Source organism: Diabrotica virgifera, chromosome 6 (assembly GCF_917563875.1).
Source record: "Diabrotica virgifera virgifera chromosome 6, PGI_DIABVI_V3a".
In the NCBI taxonomy this organism is placed as follows: domain Eukaryota; kingdom Metazoa; phylum Arthropoda; class Insecta; order Coleoptera; family Chrysomelidae; genus Diabrotica; species Diabrotica virgifera.
The window spans coordinates 23,701,579-23,723,678 of NC_065448.1; the positions used below are offsets into that span (position 1 = coordinate 23,701,579).

Here is a 22,100-nt window from a genome sequence, read left to right on the forward strand (position 1 = left end):
TGAGATACAACCGATCAAAATTGATCGGCATTTATGGCAAAGATATAAACAATAGGATCATACTTTTCAAACCATCACCTTTTTATTTTTGTCCTCTTTCTCCACACTAATTTTCATATCTTTAAAATAGTCATAACATACATTATTATAATAAAAACTATCGATATTACGAGCGAAAATTGCCAAAAATAGCAAAATTCCAATAAAAACTTAGGTTGGAGAAAGTGTAATCTCAAAGTTCAAAATCGTTATACGTTAAAAAAATGCATTTTCTCGGCTTCCCATGGAGCCGAGTATTCTTCATTCTTTTTTGTTCCTAAGTAACTCGAGTAGAGCCATCTAACTAATGCATTATTAAATGTCAAACTTGCTTTTGTTTTGTTATAATAAATTAATTTATTTGTTATAAAAAAAATTTTTAATTTGTTTAAATAAAGATTGTTTAAATAATTATTTAGCTTTGAAATGAAAATATTTGTGTTTTTAACGTTAAAAGGTACACTTGTAATAAGTTTACCTAAAAAAAGTCTACAACTGGAAAAATATATAGTTTTCTTTCCTTATAAATAAATTAATCTATTATAACAAAACAAAAGCTAGTTTGACATTTAATAATGCATTAGTTAGATGGCTCTACTCGAGTTACTTGGGAAGAAGAAAAAATGAAGAAAATTGCTCCATGGGAAGCCGAGAAAATGCATTTTTTTAACGTGTACCGATTTTGAACTTTGAGATTACATTTTCTCCAACCTTATTTTTGATTGGAATTTTGCTATTTTTGGCAATTTTCACTCGTAATATCGCTAGTTTTTATTATAATAATATATGTTATCCATATTTTAAAGATATGAAAATTGGTGCGGAGAAAGAGGACAAAAATAGAAAGGTGATAGTTTGAAAATTATGATCCTATTGTTTATATCTTTGCCGTAAATGCCGATCAACATTGATCGGTTGTATCTCAGGAACCACTCATCACAATTAAACGCTTTTTCTTTTAAAAGAAGCGTCCTGCCGCTTTTTGTCCAATACTGCTTTGATGATTTAATGTAATTGAATATTTAACGAGATATTCTATTTGTTTATAAGCCAAATAATTGTTTATAATTTTAAAATATTCCTTAGGTCGCCTAAATAGTCCAATTTAAATTCTATAAAGTACATTAGATAGGTACAGTGTCCTTTTATACAAAAATCATAGTTATTCTTATGTATCATAATGATTGTGGTTATTATAGCGCCCGTAAATTTTGAATTAACAATTCAATTGTTGCTAAAATGTTCATTCAATTTTCATCGGGTTTGGAATTATAATCTTTACAAAAAAAGCTTTTATATTACCAAGATATTTAATTATTGATTAACAATTACTTATCTAAAATTTTAGTCGAAAATTAAATATTTTGTAGGAAAAACACGCATTTTCTGGGGAAAATTTTCGTCGAAGTAAATCGGGAAAAACACGTTCTATGCAGAATTTAGTTACGGTGAATATTTATTTGGGTGTTTTTGGTGTAAAGTTAAAATCTTTGCAGTTATAGAGCAAAAATTGAAAAAAACACGATTTTCGTGCGCCATTTTGTTTATAAAAAAAGTAGCACAATATCTGAGGACTGTGCATACTTATATTATTAATATATGCAATCATTAGATTCGATTCCAGAAATAAAATTGCTGGTAAATAACTTTTCCTTGTATTTTGCTAATTAGCCCAGAGTATATACGTTTGGTATCCTTTTACAAAAATATGTACATACTAGATATAGTCAGTGGTAACTAGAAGCCCGAGCTACAAAAGGGCTAACCTGATAATAGGGCGAATCCCAGGGCCCCCAAACGTTACTTATTTTCTCAGAAATAAAATGTATAGAGTAACACAGTTAGTATATACTTTGAGTGTATGCATGCCTGCTAATTTGGGTTGATGGCCAATTAAGTGCCTTAAAACTCTAGTCCAAAAGTCTATCGAATATGATGGATCCCTGATTCTTATTTTTGTTGACTTTGACGACGATTTTGTTGTTTTGGCAAGGTCACATTTGCCATTGACTGTCAAGTCAGATTAGCTGTGCTTCTTCCATATGTTCGAGAAGAACTAATTACTAGGTGTTCTCACTGTCGGTTTTGGTTTGGAGGGTTTTGTCTTTGTTGGATTGTTGCGTTATGTCCTGTTTTGGGTGTCACCTCTTCACGACATGGTTTGTTTTTTAGCTGGTCGTACTGGTTTCGTTGCGTATCACTGGTGGTATCGATGTCTGTGAGGTTTAGAGGTTTGCCAGAGGAAAAATGGCTTGGTCGCTAAAACGATACTTTTCAAACAATTTTTGTTATTAAAATAAATTAGTTACTGAATTTACAGAGGCCAGCAATTTTGTTGGTAGTAATGCTAGATTGCGTTTGGGGTGTCTGACGAGTTCATTTCCCAAGGATTCGCAAGTAGTTTTGAGGATGTTTTGGGCTCTGAAATTTTGGCCTCTGATTGTATTTGTCATATAGGTAACTCCTGGTTAGAGAGGTGTGCCTCTCGCTTAGTCACTGGATGTTCGATTGTTGATAAATAAGGGCAGAAGGGTAGTCGTTTCATTTGTATTTTACTTAACGCAGTATACTCCGTTCCTGTCCCAACAGTGATTGTACTAGGTAGCGACTAAGCAAGGCATATATGTATATTAGCCTTGTATTCAATCGCCGCTCTAATGAGCCGCTATATTCTAGGATACTATATACTGTGTTGAAATACCTTGCAGCACATGTTATGATCGGTCCTGTGCGCATGCGTGTCGACGGGGTCTTATTTGCTAATTTAATTTATACCCTTTTCTGTAGAATTGGTTTCCATGCAGTTGTGAGTCAGCTACTATAAGGAAGCACCTGAGTCACAGAACAAACTGCCATACTTTCCCTATGTCTTTCTTTAGTCTGAAATACCCAGTGACAGTGATATAAGACAGACATAAATATACTAGCCAAACAGTGACTACACTAAAATAATGAAGGAAATATATAATTGTCATCATCATCGTCAACAGCTATTTCATCCATCGTTAGATATAAGATGTGAGCATCCCTTAGGTGTGTCCATTCATTTCTGTTTGTTGTTTTTCGCATCCATTCTTGACCAGCCATTCGCTTGATGTCATATATCTGGTCATACATCTGGTTTGAGGTCTGCCTCTACCTCTCTTATTTGCTTTTGGTCGTCATTCAAAAATTCTCTTCGTCCAACGCTTGTCTTCCATTCTTTCCATGTTCTATCCAGTTCCGTTTTAACATCTCGAAGTTTTGGACCGCATCTGTTACTTTCGTCTTCTTATTTCTTCGTTGGATTTGCCATCGCTGAGCTAATGTGGAGAATTCTTTGTTGCATATAATTATTGTAGCAATAATTAATTCTGAAAATTTGCAAAAATTTAAGAAAACAACAAGAAATAGTTTATAATTTCCTTAAGACAGCCCTGGCCGCCATAAATAATAGAAGCAAAAATATTATCTTATATAAATCACGAAGATCGATGTCTATTAAAGTAACTTTAATTAGTTCTTTGTTTTTGATTAAATGCTTTCTCATTCAAACGGAATATATGCAGTTCTTAACATTAAATGCAAATTTAATACTGACAGAATAAAAGAACAATTGATATTGATTTTTATAACCTTCAAAGTTTGTCCTTTGTGCCAAGAAAGAAGTGGAACCAGAAAACGATTTTTTTAGTTTTAATAAATTTTTACGATGTAGACATAATGAGGATTCAAGGAGTTCTGTTTTTTAGAAATTTGATATACAAGGGTGTCCAGAAATTCTCCTCACAAACGAAGACCGGAGATTCCTCAGATAGTTTTAAGATAATTTAACCTATTTCACCTAGTCCGTAAATGCTTTCTAAAGGAGCTCTTGGAAGATAGCGTCTTGTAGTTTTTTTAAATACGTCCAGAACGCTTCTATTTAGAAAAACGTAAACTGGTACACCTATTTATATTCCGGAGATAAATCAAATCCAACAATTGTGAATTTCTAGTATGGGTCATAGGCGTCCGTTTTGGGTAGGCCAATGGTTATTTTATACCATAACTTTTTTTGTCTTTAATTTTGAAGCATTTTTGACACTAGACTATTAAATTGTGAAGTATTCTAGAACTAAAAGTTACGCTTGTTTTAAGTAGGTAAGTAGGTACACGGTTTTTTTAAATGTTTTCTCAAATTTTGTCAAACTCAAAAAACGAAAAATTTTCAAATAGATTTTTCTAGAAAACTGTGTATCCTATCGACTTAAAGCAATATTTCCTTTTAGTACTATAATACATCACAATTTAATAATCCAGTGCCACAAATGCTTAAAAGTTAAAGCTTTGTTAAAGACAAAAAAGATATGCGATAAAATAACCGTTGCCTTACCCAAAACGGGCGTCTATGAACGTACTAGAAATACGCAATTGATGAAATCGATTTATCTCTGGAAAATAAATAGGCGTAAGAGTAGGGTATTCCAAAAAAACCACAGTTAAAAAATATTGATCTCCCCGGCTGTTTTATGGTGATGGGTAACCTATAAACCCTCAATTTCAAATTTCAGCCCAAAAGGTTAACCCTCACCCTTGTCCCAAGCCCCCCAATTTTTTTTGGTTTTTTCAAAGATTTTTAACTATCTTTAATCTATAACTCTTTGTAAGATAACAAACAAGTAAACTCAGTTTTAAATTTTATTTTACATGTCATATTATAATATGTTCAGAAAAAAAATCATAAGTCATGTTTAATATGGGAATTAAAATATAATAAATATTTTCTCAAGAATAGAATAGACTAAATATTTTCTATCTCAAGATATCTTGACTACCTATCTATTAAAATTATTCTCGTTAAAAAAAATCAAATTTTTTTTACTAGTACAACTGAATATAAAGAAATATTTGAAAATTAAATCTTTGAAAAACCCGAAAAAAAATTTTTGGGTGGCTTGGGATAAGGGTTAGGGTTAACATTTTGGGCTGAAATTTAAAATTGAGGGTTTATAGGCTACCCATTACAAGAAAACAACCGGGCAGATCAACATTTTTAAACTTTGTTTTTTTTTCGGAACACCCTAGCGTACCAGTTTTCGTTTTTCTAAATAGAAACGTGCTAGGAGTATTTAAAAACAATTATGTAATTAAAAGGCGTCATCTTCAAAGAGCTCTAGCTCCCTTAGGAAGCATTTTCGAACTAGATGAATTGGGTTAAACTGGGATACCCAATTATTTTCTCTCGACAACAACTTTTCCCTTGTTATCAAATTTTTTCTTTAACCTAATTTTCTTACCCTACCTTAAATTTATGCATTTGTCTTTATTCGTGGTATTTATACACATCATGGATATTGTAAACTCCTCGTATCTTTTCTGAGTCCACATGCCTCAGAACATAACTGTTTATTCCATTTTCATTGTGTACGATGTATGGGTCCTCGAAAATAGGCATTCGCTTTGCGCAAACGTCCCCTGTGAGATTTGATACTCGCAATGCCCTTACCAGCACCTTTTCTCCCTTCTGAAAAGTCACTGGTCGTCGTCTTCTATTATGATTTTGTCTTTGGAGATATGTCTCATTACTGCGCTGCAGCCTCCTCTGCACAGTTTCCAAAACTCGTTGGTATTCCCTCTGCTCAGGTTCTTCCCATGGTCGTACTGGCATAACACCCTTCATGATATATTCCGGAGTCTCTTTTGTCACCGTACTTGGAATGGTGTTTAAATAGTTTTCTATTTCTGCCACTTTCCTATCCCATCGTCGATGTTGTCAATTTGCAGCAATGCGAAGGAATTTCGTAGTCTCCTGTATAAAACGCTCTGAAGGATTACTTTGAGGATGTCGGATACTGACAAAATTTGTCCCTATTCCCCTGTCTTGAAGCTGTCCGTTGAAACGCTCACTCCGGAAATACGTCGCATTGTCTGAGAGAATTCTTCTGGGTGTTCCTACGGTGGCTATAAAATTGTCAATCTTTCTCATTATTTCTTCCCCTTTTGTAGTACGGCAACTGTATAACTTCACATATTTTGAAAATATATCGACCATCACCAAAATATGTTTGTTCCTTTGCGTGGTCATTATCAGGTCACTTAACATATCTTTTGCGACAATATCCAATCTTTGACGGGATACAATATTTTTAGCAATATTTTCATTTCTGAAATTTCTGCTTTTATATTTTTGGCATATTTCACATTTTTGGGTCACTTCTTTGGCAATCCGGTAATCTTTTCGGCAGATATAATTTTCTCGAAAAACCAACCAAACCTTCCTGCTACCGATATGTCCATTGTCATCGTGTAATTTCTGTATGATCCTCACTGCCAATGTCTGTGTTACCAAATATAGTTCCTTTCCATCGATTCTTTTGAAAAAAAAAATGTCATTTTCCCTCTCCGCTCTTCTTTTTCTCTGTCCTCCAGATCTTCTTGATTTGTTCTTATTTCGTTTAACGAAAACACACCTTCCCCTTGTGTCAAAATATTTAGTCCCACATGAAAAGCAATAGCTTCCTTTTTTCCATTTTCTTAATCCCGTGTGAGAGCGTCGGCTATAATGTTGTCTTTTCCTTTTATATATCGAAACTTAAAATCATACTCCTGTAGTAACAAAATGCCTCGATGTATACGATTGTTAACCAATCGATTTTTCATGATATGCACCAAAGGTGCATGATCTGTTTCGATGGTGAATTTGGCTCCCAATAGATAAAACCTTAACTTGTTTACACAAAAAAATTCCGCTAGCAAACTCTAATTCAGTCACACTGTATTTTCTTTCGTGTGTTTTTGTCACCCGGGAAATAAAACAAATTGGCACTTCTTGGTTGTTTTGTATCTGCGACAAAACTCCCGCGAATTTTTGTATGGATGCATCAGTTCGTAGTATGAAAGGTAAATTGTACATGGGATGATATACTTTCGTTCCTTTCGAGAATTCTTCTTTTAATATTTGGAAAGCCTTCTCTTACTCTTCTTTCCAATTCCATTTAACACCTTTCTTCAGTAATTTTATCAATGGAATCTCCTTCTGGCTCAAACAGGAATTAGTTTTTTGAAATAGTTGATTGTCCCGAGAAAACCTCTCAATGTTTTCAAATTCGTTGGCCTTGGGTATTCATCTATGAGTTTCACCCGGTCCTCGGCTAAACTAACTGTTTTTGTTTCCAATTTAAAACCCAAATTTGTCACTTCTTTTTGAAAAAATTGACATTTTTCAATATTCAATTTTAATCCGGCCTTGTCCAACTCTTCCAAGATAATTTTAATGTGTTTGTGAGGGTAATTGGGATACCCTCCGGAGTAGAATCGAAACGTCAAATTCTTAGCTAAAATGTATTTATCATTATGATCAACTTTGGTTAATCCCTTATAAACACAATACATATTTTAACATTAAAACTTTATATTGCCGTCTTTTATTAAACGCTTTTCTTTACTTCAATAGTTTTCATCAAATCTTTAGACGTTAATTTGACTGTTTTTTCTTCAATGCAAATGAATGAAAATTTGCAGACATATGCATTCGCGAAAACAATACACGAACAGTCAATAATTTTTTTTATGTTTATTAATCGTTTAAATAAAATTAAAATTTTAATGGAAAACGCTAAATTCTCTTGTTTTTACAATGTAGAAACTTGAAACTTTTACGGATTGTAGCTAATGATATAAACTACACATAATTTCACTTTTTACGTTAATTGTTTACGTTATGCTTCATAAATAAACAATAAAGTTTCAAATTTTGAACGCTCATATATTTGTTTATTATATATAAATGTTTATTATTATTATTATTATATATAAATCGGCGTTTATTCGTGTCAAATTTCAATACGATACCAAAACAAAACTTCAACCAAAACTCGAATTTAAAAAATTCGTATTTTTATCGTAGTCTTAGAAAAACCACTTGTCTTTGTTTTTTACAATAAAGAAACTTGAAACTTTTACGGATTGTATAGCTAATGATATGAACAATATATAATTTCACTTTTTACGTTAATTGTTTACGTTATGCTTCATTAATAAACAATAAAGTTTCAAATTTTTTGCCGATTCCGACTACTTTTCATGTTTGTACATCATAATATGTTTTATGAATAATAATAAACATGAGGATATATTTTAATGTTTGAAAAGTGTAAGACTAAAAAGTAAAAAATAAAAAAATATGAAAAAAAAATTTTTAAGAAACGCTTTTCTTTAGTTACGAGTGACTAAAATTAAACATATTATAAAACAAGCTGAAAATGCGATCATTATCATAACGAAATCTTTGTTTATTTACGTATTTTAATTCAAAATATGGAAAATGTCTATTATGACAATTTGTTTAGAATTAAAAATTATGTTTTAATCTGCAATTATAACATTCTAATTTAAATGTTGTGAACTATAAAGGTTCTTTACTCTTGATCGAAATTCATATTTTTTATAAACCTCGTATAAAATTAATAAAATTTGATATATGATGGTTGCATCATAAATCTTAGACCATGAAGAGCTTTTTATGAAGAATAACTTTTCTTGGTCAAATTAAAAATAAAAGAGTTATAAATGAAAATGTTGTTGGTATCCATAATTTGAGAAAAATCTTTAAATATTTTTTCCATTAGAAGGATGTAATTGCACATATCAGACCATAATTTTTTATTCCAAACAACATTTCATATAGTCGGTTCGCTAAACTCAGACACAACTGGCTAGTGCTTTTGGTCGGTAATTTTACCAAGTTGGCAAAAAAAATTACTAAATAGTTAATAATTACTAAATAATTAGTAATTTTGCCAATTTTGGGCAAATGGTAAAAAAAAAACATTACCTACTAAAATCACTAGCCAGTTGTGTCTGAGTTTAGCGAACCGACTATAATAACAATTTTCATTTCATAACAAATGGAACAGTCCATTTATCATTAGGTACTCCCATTAAAGGTGAAACCGTATACTCGTATACACCTTTTTAAAATTGTTAATAAATTATTGCTTTCAACATATACTCAAATTGTATTTTTGAACATCGTATTTATTTTATATAATAATTAAATTCACTATCAAATCTCATTGATATTTTATTAATACTTAATTTAAAATTTAGTTTGACATTCACGAAGTGTCAAACTCAAATTTAAATAACCTATGCTTTGCTTAACAAATTCAGATTAAAAAAAACTAGCCTACTTACCAGCAACGATTTGAGCTGACGTTTAGTGTGTCGGCAGAAAATAAAAGAATTGTGACGTCATATTTTAGACTTTGAGGTCGAGTATCTCGAAGAAAGTTAGAGATATCCAAATGCCGTTTTCAGATTTGGATTTAGAAGACATAACTACATAAGAATATATTGATAAATCTGCTTTAAATATTGCAGGAGCGGCAACGCAATAACACACAGATTTTGCGAATTTATAAACGAAAAGTTTTCGTTGAAAATCAACTAAAAAGCAAAAAATAAAAAAAAATTGAAAAAAAATTAGGGCACTCGTGGGAGTGCCGACAGAAGTGAAAACTTTTTACGAAGTAAGCCCCTTCGGGTACACACTCTATCCCTCCCCCAACCATTAGAACTTCGGTCGAACTTATACACAATTCAACCTGTAGTATAGTATATAAATTGCTAATATCTGCCGTGTCGATAACGATCGCATTATATACCCATTGGGTGCATCCTATACTATTTATATATACATACACATAATACATGAACGTACAGAATTTATTTCGGCGAAGCGATAACGGTCACGAATTCAATCCTTTTTCCTCATCCAGAAAGTGCACAAAATCGCTACAGAAGTTTTCACTTCAAAAATACTTTATTTAAACTCTAAACTTATAATGATTGGAGTAGGGACTGTGTGAGTTATGCGCTTGCTTCGCAAGCTCCTTCAGGTACACACTCTATCCCTCCTCCAACCATTATAACTTCGTTTGAACTTATACATACGCAATTCAACCTATAGTATATAAATTAGGTACTAATATCTCGCCGTAACGATGACGGTTGCGAATCCAATGCTTTTTCTCAATCCAAAAAGAAGTTCTATACCTATATTATAAACGCGTTGCGTGCGTCCTATACTATTTATATATACATACACCTAATATGTAGGTACCACAAACGCGAAAATTTCAAACCAATAAGCCTGTTGCCACATCCGTACAGAATGCTTACCAAAATAATTACTAACAGCCTTTCAAATAAATTCGATAGTTACCAGCCTGTTGACATAGTATTACCATAGAACACCTACAGACAATAACGACACTTATCGAAAAGTTCAACGAATACAATGAACCTCTTCGTTTGGTATTTGTGGATTACAATAAGGCATTCGAGTCCATAAAACTCTGGGCAGTATTAGAAGGAATGAATAAACGTAAGGATTGATTCTAGATATAGAATACTCCTCAAATGCATATACGACAATGCAACTATGCAAATAAATGTATCAGAAGGTCTAACAGCAAGCAAAATAAGAACGGAGAGAGAAGTTAGACATAGGACAAAAACAAATAAAACAAAAATCACAATCGACTTAGATGGAAGTGATATCGAAAGTGTCGAAAAGTATACCTAGGTCACACGATCAAACTAGGCAAACAGAATCAAACGGCAGAAATAACTAGAAGAATCCGAATGATTTGGGCAGCAGTAGCAAGACTCAGTGATGTGTTGAAGAACAAAAGATACCAATAAATCTAAAGAAAAGGGTATTTAACAGTTGTATTCTACCAATTATGACGTATAGAATAGAGACGATGACACTTACAGAGGTATCAGCCAATAGATTGAGAACGACACAGATCTCTGAGGGAACATATTTATACAAAATGAGGACGTGCGAAACAGGACGAAAGTGGAATATGTAATTGGAAGAATTGAAATGCAAATGAAACGGACCTGGATAGGACACGTGGCACGACAAAACATCGAAACGTGGACGAGAAACATTGTACATTGGAGCGCAAAAACGATGACTAGACGACATCAAAGCAAAAATGTGGAGAAACTGGCACCAAATAGCACAAACCAGAGAAGAATGGAGAACTCATGGGGAGGCCTTTGTCTCGGAGTGGATGCAAACAGGCTGAAGAAGAAGAATAATATATATACATACAAAATTTATTTCGACTAAACGATGACGGCCGCGAAATCAATTCTTTATCCCCATCCAAAAATAGGTGTTATACCAATATGATATACGCGTTGCGTGCCTTCTACACTATTTATATATACGTACACATAACAGTATAAATATGTATACGTATAAAATTTATTTCGCCGAAGCGATGACGGTTGCAATGACGGTCGCGAATTCAATGCTTTTTTCCCATCTAAAAAGTGCATAACGTCCTTAAAGAAGTTTTTACTTCAATAATATTACTATTATTATACGTACATTATAATAATATACGTACCGGAGCGATGACGGTCGCGATGACAGTCGCGAAATCAATCCTTTCTCTCCATCCTAATATAGATTTTACATTTATTTTAAATTTAAATATTTCTATACAATTTATATATACATACACATAATATACATACGTACAAAATTTATTTCGCCGAAGAGATGACGGTCGCCAAATAAATCCTTTTTCCCCATCAAAAAATAGGTTTTACATTTATTTTAAATTTAAAATAGAATTTATAATAGACATACACATAATGTATATACGTACAAAATTTATTTAGCTGAAGAGATGACGGTCGCGATGACGGTCGCGAAATTAATCCTTTCCCCATCTTAAAATATGTTTTACATTTATTTTAAATTTAAATATACCTCTACACAATTTATATACACATAATATATATAGCATAAGCGATGACGGTCGCGATGACGGTCGCCAATTCAATGCTTTTCCCCCTATCCAAAAAGTGCACAACGTCCCTAAAGAAGTTTTCACTTCAAAAATCTAATCGCCACGTTTTTTTTGACGAATGTGTTAGATTTTTTCAATTTTTTTTATTTTTTGCTTTTTGGTTGATTTTTTTATAATATTTTTAATTTTAGTCTCTCGTAACTAAAGAAAAGCGTTTCTTAAAAATATTTTTTTCATATTTTTTTATACATGAGTACCATACTGACCACAGTGATTGACTTGATATAGGAAGTTAACTTTCTTTTAAACGGTTATCTTTTTTCCATCTGGCGACATAAAGAGTCAGGTGCGGAAAACTTGACAATTCCTTTTGTACGACCAGGCACTCGCAGAATATCTATTCTTTGCAATTGTAATTTTGCTCACTGTCAGAAAATGCCGTTTGTTCGCATGTTACATCGATCGAATCCCGTAGAAGGCATGCTCACTCAGGTATTCTTGTTTAATAATGTTAATAATAGCAACAAAGAGATTAGCTTTAATTGGTCGTCTGTTCAATAATTAACACTGGATTAAACACAGAGAATGTTATTATAATACAATCTCAAGGTATATTTAAAAAATCTACTATTTAAAAGTTCTCCACGAATTGCGTGTTGATCACTTGGGAGCAATCTAAAATTAAATCGGTTATGGATTGACAACAAATTGTATTAGAGTATGTTTTAGTTTAAACCTAATATTCAAACTCTTTTTTTGTGTAAAAAAAAATCGGATACCACTTGCATATTAAATGAAGCAAATTCACAACGAATATGATCATGGAACAGGTACAGTATTTTGTAATATTTGAGTCACCAGAAATTTTAATAATACCGAAGAATACTAAAGTCTTAGAAAAACCCTCAATATACAACAAGGATATCACAACTTTAGTGAGACAAATAAAAAAAATATGAAGGAAACGAAGTAAAAGCAGATTACTGTAGATTTCTAGGAGAGTCAAGAAAGAAAAACGAGCAAAAGAACTTTAAAGTAAATATCGGTCAAAAAAATAATAAGGTAAAATGTTGGTAGAGCTGAAATCAAAGGTAATATTGGTTATACGCATCAGTGTATGATTCAGTACTTTGGTGGAAAAGACAATTGCGTCTTCATATAACTAGAGCCTCAAAATAGTACAGGAACGGGATCTTTAGATACTATATCAGGGCTGGCCAAATTGTGGCTCGCGAGCCACATGTGGTTCTTTAAAGGATTATTTGTGGCTTGCAATAAATGTGCCTGATTACTTTTAATTTTTTTTTGCAAAATGTCTTAAATTATATATATAGTGACTGTACACCCCGATATGGGGCTAAGTCGCGAAAGCTTTCTAGATCCTATTTCTTAGGAGGATCAGTCCCTTTTGCTTATGTTATCTTCTTAACGATTTCTCTCCATTTTTTCCTATCTCTAGTTTTTCCCCGCCATTCTCTGACTCCTGCGATTTTTAAGTCTTCTTCAACTTCTTGCAACCACTTTGATCTAGGTCTTCCTCTTTTCTTTCTTCCTCCTGGATTCCATTCTATCATAGCATATGTGACTGCTTCATCTCCTGCCTATGTCTTAAATTACTGACAACAAATATAAAAGACTAAGTGTAAGATCAGGACTTGGACCAGAACAACCCTTATGATTGTTGCTATTCAATTTGGCCTTAGAATATGTAATACGTAAAATATCATCTGAGCTGACAGAATTTGCGAATCCAGGATCAAAACTATTGTTAACCTTTGCTGAAGATATAGGTGCAGTCGCTCATTCTGCAAGAGACGTGAGAGATGTGTTTTTACAACTCGAGGAAGGAACAGGTAGTCTGAGACTTCGAATAAATGAAGAGAAGACGAAATACATGCTAGTAACCAAAAATCCAAGTCCAAGAGTTGGGCAGAACATACCTATTAATGACCGCAACTTCGAAGTAATAAAAGTGTTTAAATATCTAGGGGCGGAAATCACAGATGACGAGCAAATATTTATAAAAAGAGGTCTCAGCAAGAATCTTCTTTCTTCTTTTGCCCTTTAATTCGTCCAATTTTGAACATAGGCTTCTCCCAGTTTCCTCCATTCGCTTCTGTTTAGTGCTTTCTGTTTCCAGTGCGTTCCTCCTATCTTTTTAATGTCGTCTCCCCATCTCATCTGGGGTCGTCCTCTTGCTCTCTTTCCTGTCCATGGTCTCCATTGTTGTATCGTGGTCAGCTCAGCAAGAATAGCTGCGTGGAATAGAGCATTATATTCCCTATCGTCATTATTAAGACCTAAGCTTTTAAAAAGATAATCTAAGTTACGACTGTATAGCCAATTATTCGCCCTACATGGACTCTTCATCAGCGGGAAATAAATAAGCTGCTGATACATATTTGAAAGCGAAGTTCTCAGAATGATATTTGGCCCTCAAAGAGATTAATTGACTGACAGAAGAGTGGAGAATGCGTCGCAGAGCTGAATTGGTGACTGTGTATGGTACCTACTTAAAACATCGTCAGACATATACGGGGTGTTTCATTAATAATTGTCCATATAGTAACTGGAGACACGTTAGCACAAAATACGAAGATTTAACCTAAAACACTTAAATAAAATGTGGTTCCTTACTGAGTTACAGGGTGTTTGATCTAAAAATTTAAAAACTATTTTTGCTCAGCATTTTAAAACTATTCGACGTATCCTTCTCATACTTGGCAAGAAGTATAGGTACTGTACAAACTGCTAAATTATGTTAAACAAACGTTTCTGTCTATTACCAGAGGCGTACGACGGGGGAAAGTGAATGGTTGACCCTTTCCAAATTCTACGCCACTGGCGGAATTGCTATTTTAGTTTAATTTTTGGATTCTCCAACACTTTATATGAAAATAATATACTCTTCATTCGTAACGATAGTCATTAGTTTTCGAGATCTTTGAAGTTAAAAATGAAACGACACGGTTATTTTGATTAATGTATTGTGTCGCTTCGTTTTTAACTTCAAAGATGTCGAAAACTAATGACTTTATCGTTACGACTGTTGAGTATACTATTTACAAAAAAAAGTATTGAAACATTAAAAAATTACACTAAAATAGCAGTTTCGTCAGTGGCGTAGAATTTGGGAGGGGTCAACCAGCCACTATCCCCTGTCATACGCCTCTGGTAGTAGATAGAAACGTTTGTTTATCTTAATTTAGTAGGGTGTACAGTACCTACATTTTCTGCCAATTATGATAAGGATGCGCCAAATAGTTTTAACGTACTGGGTACAAATAATTTTTAAATTCTAATCATATGAATCATATCATAAATTAATCAAAATAACTGTGCCGTTTCATATTTAACTTCAAATATCTCGAAAACTAATGACCTTATAGTTACCAATGAGGAATATATTATTTACGTAGAAAGTATTGGAGAATCTAAAAATGGCACTAAAATAGTAATTTCACCAGTGGCGTAGAATTTGAGAAGGGTCAACCATTCACTATCCCCTGTCGTACGCCTCTGGTAGTAGCTAGAAACGTTTGTTTATCACAATTTAGTAGGGTGTAGTCGCATTTTCTGCCAAGTATGAAAAGGATACGTCGAAAAGTTTTAAAATGCTGAGCAAAAATATTTTTTAAATTTTTAGATAAAACACCCTGTAACTCAGTAAGGAACCACATTGTATTTAAGTGTTTTAGGTTAAATCTTCGTATTTTGTGCTAAAGTTTCTCCAGTTATTATATGGACAATTATTAATGAAACACCCTGTATAAACGCTAAGATAAGATGGGCAGGTCATGTGGTAGATCAGAGGAAGACAGAGTGTTAAAGACAGTGTTTTTGAGAGACGATAGAAGATCAGTAGGCCGTCCCAGAAAAAAATGGAAGGATGATGAAGAATCGAACTATCCGTATCCTGAATTTAGTAAAGGCTGCTTGTAGAATTATTTGCATATTTGAAACAACGATGTGAACCATGTTATTTCACTGTAAAAATCGTGAAATCCAAACAGCGAGAGAAAAATTTAATACCTTTTTTACACTTTTAGATAATTGTTTAATAGCGGCTCGCGAAAAATATCAAATTTTAAAACTGGCTCGGACTATCAAGGAGCTTGCCCACCCCTGTACTATATCATAGGTCTTCCCCACTGAAATTATATATTTCGCCTGAAATTATATACAGTATGGAAGGCACTTATGGAATAAAATTATTTCTGCCCTTGTCTCAAAAAATCATAAAAAATGCTGAAACCCGTCGATTTTTAAATAAAAATGTGCACTTTCTAAACGTAAATTTAAATTTACAGGGTGATTCATGCAAGTCCAGCAGAGTCCAAAAGCTTTATTTTTAATGGAGCACCCTGTATATTTTTATATTTTTTAAAGCTGCTTGACCACCTGATTTTATCGAACTATATCATGTAGGGTGTATTATGAATAATACAGGGTGAAATTTTGAAATTTTAAAGTATGGAAACCACTTATGGAATAAAATTGCTTGTGTCCTTATTTTAGAAAATTATAAAAAATGCTGGAACACGTCTACTTTTAAATTCAAAAGGGCGATTTACAAACATAAATTTAAATATACAGGGTGATTCACGCAGGTACAGCATAGTCCATGATCTGTAGTTTTAATGGACCACCCTGTATATTTTTATTTTCTTAGAAGCTACTTTACAACCTCATCTTAAAAAACTGTATTATGCAGAGTCCATTATGAATAAAACAAGGTGAAAATTTGAAATTATTTATAAATTTCGTCAAGACCTTAAATACAAAACCCAATAGATTTATACTTTTAGTTTAGAAAGTGTATGTCTTTATGTAGCTAATTTAACAATAATACCATTATTTAAAGTATTATAAATTATTAATTTCAAAATTTTATATAGGTTTTTAATATCTTGACGAAAATTATATATTTATAATTTTAAAATTTTACCTTGTATTATTCATAATAGTTCCTGCATAATACACTTTTTTGATGTGACGTTGTTTAGCAGATTCTAAAAATATAAAAATATACAGGGTGTTTCATTAAGATTAAAGAACATGGACTATGCTAGACTTGCGTGAGTCACAATGTGTATTTAAATTTATGTTTAAACACTGCATATTTAAATTTAAAAGTTGACATATCTTAGCGTTTTTTATAATTTTCTAAAATAAGGACACAAAGAATTTTATTCCATAAGTGGTTTCCACACACTATAATTTCAAAATTTCACCCGTTAATATTCATAATATACCATACATGATGTAGTTAGATAAAATCAGGTTGTTAAGCAGCTTTTAAAAATATAAAAATATATAGGGTGTTCCATTAAAAATAAAGCTTATGGACTATGCTAGACTTGCGTGAATCACCCTGTACAATTAAATTTAGCTTTAAAAAGCGTATATTTATATTTAAAAATGGACGGGTCTTAGCGTTTTTTTTTTTAATTCTTTAAAATAAGGACAGAAATAATTTTATTCCATAAGTGCCTTCCAACCTATATATTATGATCATACGGTGACTTAAAATGCTTAAAGTTAACAACACCATCTCTTAAATGTGCTCAGATATGGTGACACTAGACCTAATGTTCACTAAGAGTATTAACATAATTATTATACCATCTACTTGTAAAGAATAAAAGTTCCAAACATCAGTGGTGATTTATATGATTCCCTGATAGACCTAAAATTGTCCATGGTACTATATTAAGAGTTTTGGTCACATGTGTAATTAAAACAAAGCCTACAGTCTATCAATGTTCATCTGTTTTGCAGGCTGGTATTTTGACTTTGGTGGCGAAAGAGACCCAACATTTATACAGATATCCAAAAGGATATTCTGGCCATAAAAATCGATTCTGTTGCGTAGTGCTTCCGATAGCTCGGCATTAAATCTAGAGTCCTGGCTATTTAGTTTGTCTATTTAGGACAAATTTTATTGTTGTGTCGGCCGTCATCAAAGTGGACTCTCTTCTGCAAAAGAACTTCTACAGCCAGTTTCACCGATTGAAAAGTAGCGATTAGCTCATTGATTTTATTGACCACTCGCCAGCAGAGAAATTTATCGCAGAATCATACATACATCAATGTCCATCAACGCTTTATCAACGCAAAATTTTAGGCTGTAGAAACTGTCGGCAACAGTTTGGTTAGTATGCTGGAACGGCTTTGAATAAACGGGCTAATGAAGACGAGAAAGTATTTATTTCGAATTTGACACGATTGTGGATGCAGCATTTAAAAAAGACGCTGGATCCAGCTGGATTGCTGGATGCTGGATCAAGTAATTGCAATCTCTAAATTGCTACTGCAATGTGCTGAGTGAATTCACTGGCCAACTAAGGATTGAACCAGAATAATTCGTAAAACTGAGTACGAATTGGTTGGCCTTTGTTGAGTTCACAGGGATTATTACTGTTGAATGAAAAAAACAGGATATACAATGTTTATCATTGTGGCCCAAATAAGCAATGGAATAATAATAATCTGTGTGTCAAATGAATTACCATTATCCTTCTTTCGCGATAAGAAAAAAGAACATATAAATTAATAGTCTTTCATATTTTTAGATCTACTAGTTGTTCAAGTATGTATTATTCGAAAGCTAAAGACAAAGCAACGGTATAAAACAAGTTAACACCATATAATTAATAAAACCGTTGTCTAAACTGTTGCCAATAGACCAGTTATTATGAAAGTGGATAAATTGTAACTATATCATTTAGCAACTGTTTCGCGGTACTCTTACATAAATGTAGGTAAGCATCGGTGTTGGTCATTAGGTTCTTCAATGGGTTTAATGCTGCCGAAATAGTTTTGAAAATAGAGAGGAATGATATTGTTGAAAATATACTTTTATTAAAATATATATCATAAATTTGATATTTTTTATATTTCGATTATTACGATCATTACGATTTTCTTAATTTTTTAAACATGCAACCCTATATTTTAATTTTTCAAAACATTGCATTTATGATACTCTTTCATTTGTATGAAGCATTTTTATACTTAAAACCTCGTAGGCGCAAAACTTTGGGCCAATGCTTTTTCAATGCATTCATTTTTTTTCCGATTATGAAAAAACTAATAATTATTTTTGAAAAATTTAAACGCAGAATGAGAGGTTACATTATTACCGAAGGCCAAAACTCCCTTAGAATAAACAAAAAGTTTCATTTGAATGAAAAATTTGAAATTAAAAATCACACTCAACTTTATTTTCTTTTTTACCCCTGTAACTTATTAAAATAAACATTATAACACTTTTCAGGGACTTTCGGCCCTCCGTAATAATGTAATCTTTCATTATGCGATTAAATTTTTTAAAAATAATTATTAGATTTCTCAACATTCGAAAAAAAAATTATGCATTTAAAAAGCATTGGTTCGAAATTTTGCTCCTACGCTCTTACCAATATAAAATAGTAGAATTTGAAAAAATGACAGATATGAACGGAGTAAGTCAAACAAGAGCTTTTGAAAAATTAATAAACGTTTTATCCGCACTGGATCAGTTGCATATGAAAAAAATAAGAGAACCAAAACTGTTATATTGAATGAACTGTTCATTAGGTATTACGTAAAAAGGACGATCAACTCTAGTATGACAACTATGGAGGTGGAAACTTGCTAATAACTGTTTACAAAATATTAGAAAATATTATCCATGAAAGTTGCACAGTGGGCATAATAGACAAGTACCAGGCCTGAATGACTCTAGAAAATTCATCACCATTTGTTGATTTCAAGGCTGCCTAGTTAGTGGAGTCACTGAAGGTTTTCACCTCCGATTTCGTTGCACCTTCATCAATTTTCATGAAAATTGGTGAGTAGTTAGAAGATACTTCAAGGAACAAAAGTGACATGATGCCAACTTGCGCTTTTACCCAAAGGGTGGATGCCACCCCTTCTGGGGGGTGAAATTCTTTTTATTAAAAATAATACCAGAAATACATAAAGGGGCAACTTCTAAGCAAAATTTGTTATATAAAGTTATTAACATAAATCAATACTTTTTGAGTTATTAAATATCAAAGATTTTATTTTTTCTTAAAAAATGCATGTTTTAAAGCTGTTTTTCACGTATTACTCAAAAACTGTTACCTTTTTTAAAAAGGCTATAATTACCAAAATTAAAGATAATAAAAAATTTAATACACTCCCCACTTAAAGAACTAAATTAAATGTTATTTCAAAGTGAGTTATGGGTAATTGAATGTATATTTTTTTCGACGAGTACTCAAATCTAAGTATTCAAGCTCTTACATAACGGGAAACCGGTGCATTTTATATAATATACTTGTTAAGCACTTATCAAATTACTTCGGAATACCTATCAAATGAGCGCCAGTAGAAGTTAATAGCATCAAAATTTAGTAAGTTATGATGAAAATAAGAGAACCCTTTCGATTTTTTTAGGAAAAAGTGAAAAATTAAACATACGCCATTTCCACAAAAATTAAAATTTGTAGTAATCCTCTTAAGAATTTCTTTAGGTTAACATAGTTAATGGTTTCAACAATTTTGACCGGTTTAGAATGCATATTTTTGAAAAAAAAAAGATATAATTTAAAAAAATCAGAATTTTTAAAATTATCCTACTTTTCATTTTCTTTTGATAATAACTCCAAAAATTCTCAATATACGTAAAAAATCATATATAACTAAATGTTAGTTTTTTCTGTTCCAAATACTATGTCCATTTTACTATTTCCTTAGAGTAAAAAATAACCGAGATAGAAACGTTTAATATTTCAATTTTGCTGCGAGAACCATGTAACCGGGGCCATTTAGCCTTTTATTTTTAAAAAAGTAAGAGGTTTAAAAGACTAATTTTGACGTTTTTTAATAGCCTTTAGAATCAGTTATTAATTAGTTTTTAGGTGAACCTCATATCTTAAAAAGTAACGGAGTTATTTACAAAAAAAACAATAACATTTTTTGGAAAAATTTTTAAAAGATACATTTTGAAACATTTTTGGTGCATAAATTTTAATGCTATCAACTTAGTTGATAGGTTTATGCAACAACAATAAGTTTATGTTATAAAATGCACCATTTTCCCGGTATTTAAGCTTGAATACTTAGATTTGGGTACTCGACGAAAGAAATATACATTCAATTACCAATAACTTGCTTTTAGTTAACATTGAAAGGTATTTCTAGTGAAGAGTTTATTTGATTTTTTATTATCCTCAATTTTGATAATAATAACTTTTTTGCAAAAACTTCTAGTTTTTGAGTTATTTATGAAAAATCGGTTAAAAACATACATTTTTCTCACGAAAAATTAAAATCTTTGATCTTTAATAACTCAAGAAGTTTTGATTTATTTTAATAAATTTATATAACAAATTTTGCTTATAATTTGTCCCTCTATCGAATTGTGGGGTTATTTTTAATAAAATAATTTTCACCCCCGAGGAGGGGTGGGATCCACCCCCAGGGTAGAAGCTCAAGTTGACACCATGTCACCTTTGTTCCTTGGGGTATTCTCTAAGTACTCACCAATTTTCATGCAAATCGATGGAGGTTCAACGAAATCGGAGGTAATAGCTCATATCCACCTTCAGTGACTGCACTAAGTACAATGTCAAGAGAATAGTACTATCCCAACGAATTTGTAAGTTTTATATATTAAAAAAACTTATCCCATTCCATTAACAAGAATGACAATGCTCAACTTAAAAGCAGGTGTTTAAATACAGGGAAAAAATTCTATCACTTTTGAGACGACAAAGGATGAACTCGGACAAGGGAATACTCTGGCTTACCTCCTATTTAATTTGGAAAAACAATCCGGAACACACGAACTAGAGACAAATATTGAGCAATATTTTGCATTGGTTAGCATTGGAAACACCAGCAAAGCAGGTTGGTTCAGTGACCAAGGAAGACAAAACCACATGCATGTTGATTACTAAGGGTACTATAGCAAATGAGGAACGGGGAAGAGTCTTTGGAAGTCATATTTTGGAACATGGTGACACCTTCACATATCTTGGCTCATTAGTGATTTTACTGTCAAAAAAACAGGTGAAGAAAAGAAAAAAAAATAAACCTTACAAATAGGGTATATTATTAGGGACATCAAAAAAATGGCACTCAGAAACATCTAAAAAGGACTAAAATTATTATAAACAAAACAATGCTCGGGCCAGTCCTCACATATGGGACATAAACATAGACTCTCACGCAGAAAAATTAAAGACTTTTGGGAATATTAGAGCGTAAAATATTCCGCCCCGCCAAATA

The 22,100-nt window shown here is 32.3% G+C and overlaps 1 protein-coding gene across 3 annotated transcripts in view; it reads left to right on the plus strand.

The window, feature by feature from the left end:
• The window catches only part of LOC114331272 (rhophilin-2), a 394,761-nt gene that overhangs the window by 241,747 nt on the left and 130,914 nt on the right, over nt 1-22,100 (plus strand). The gene's annotated exons all lie outside the window — the stretch shown is intronic.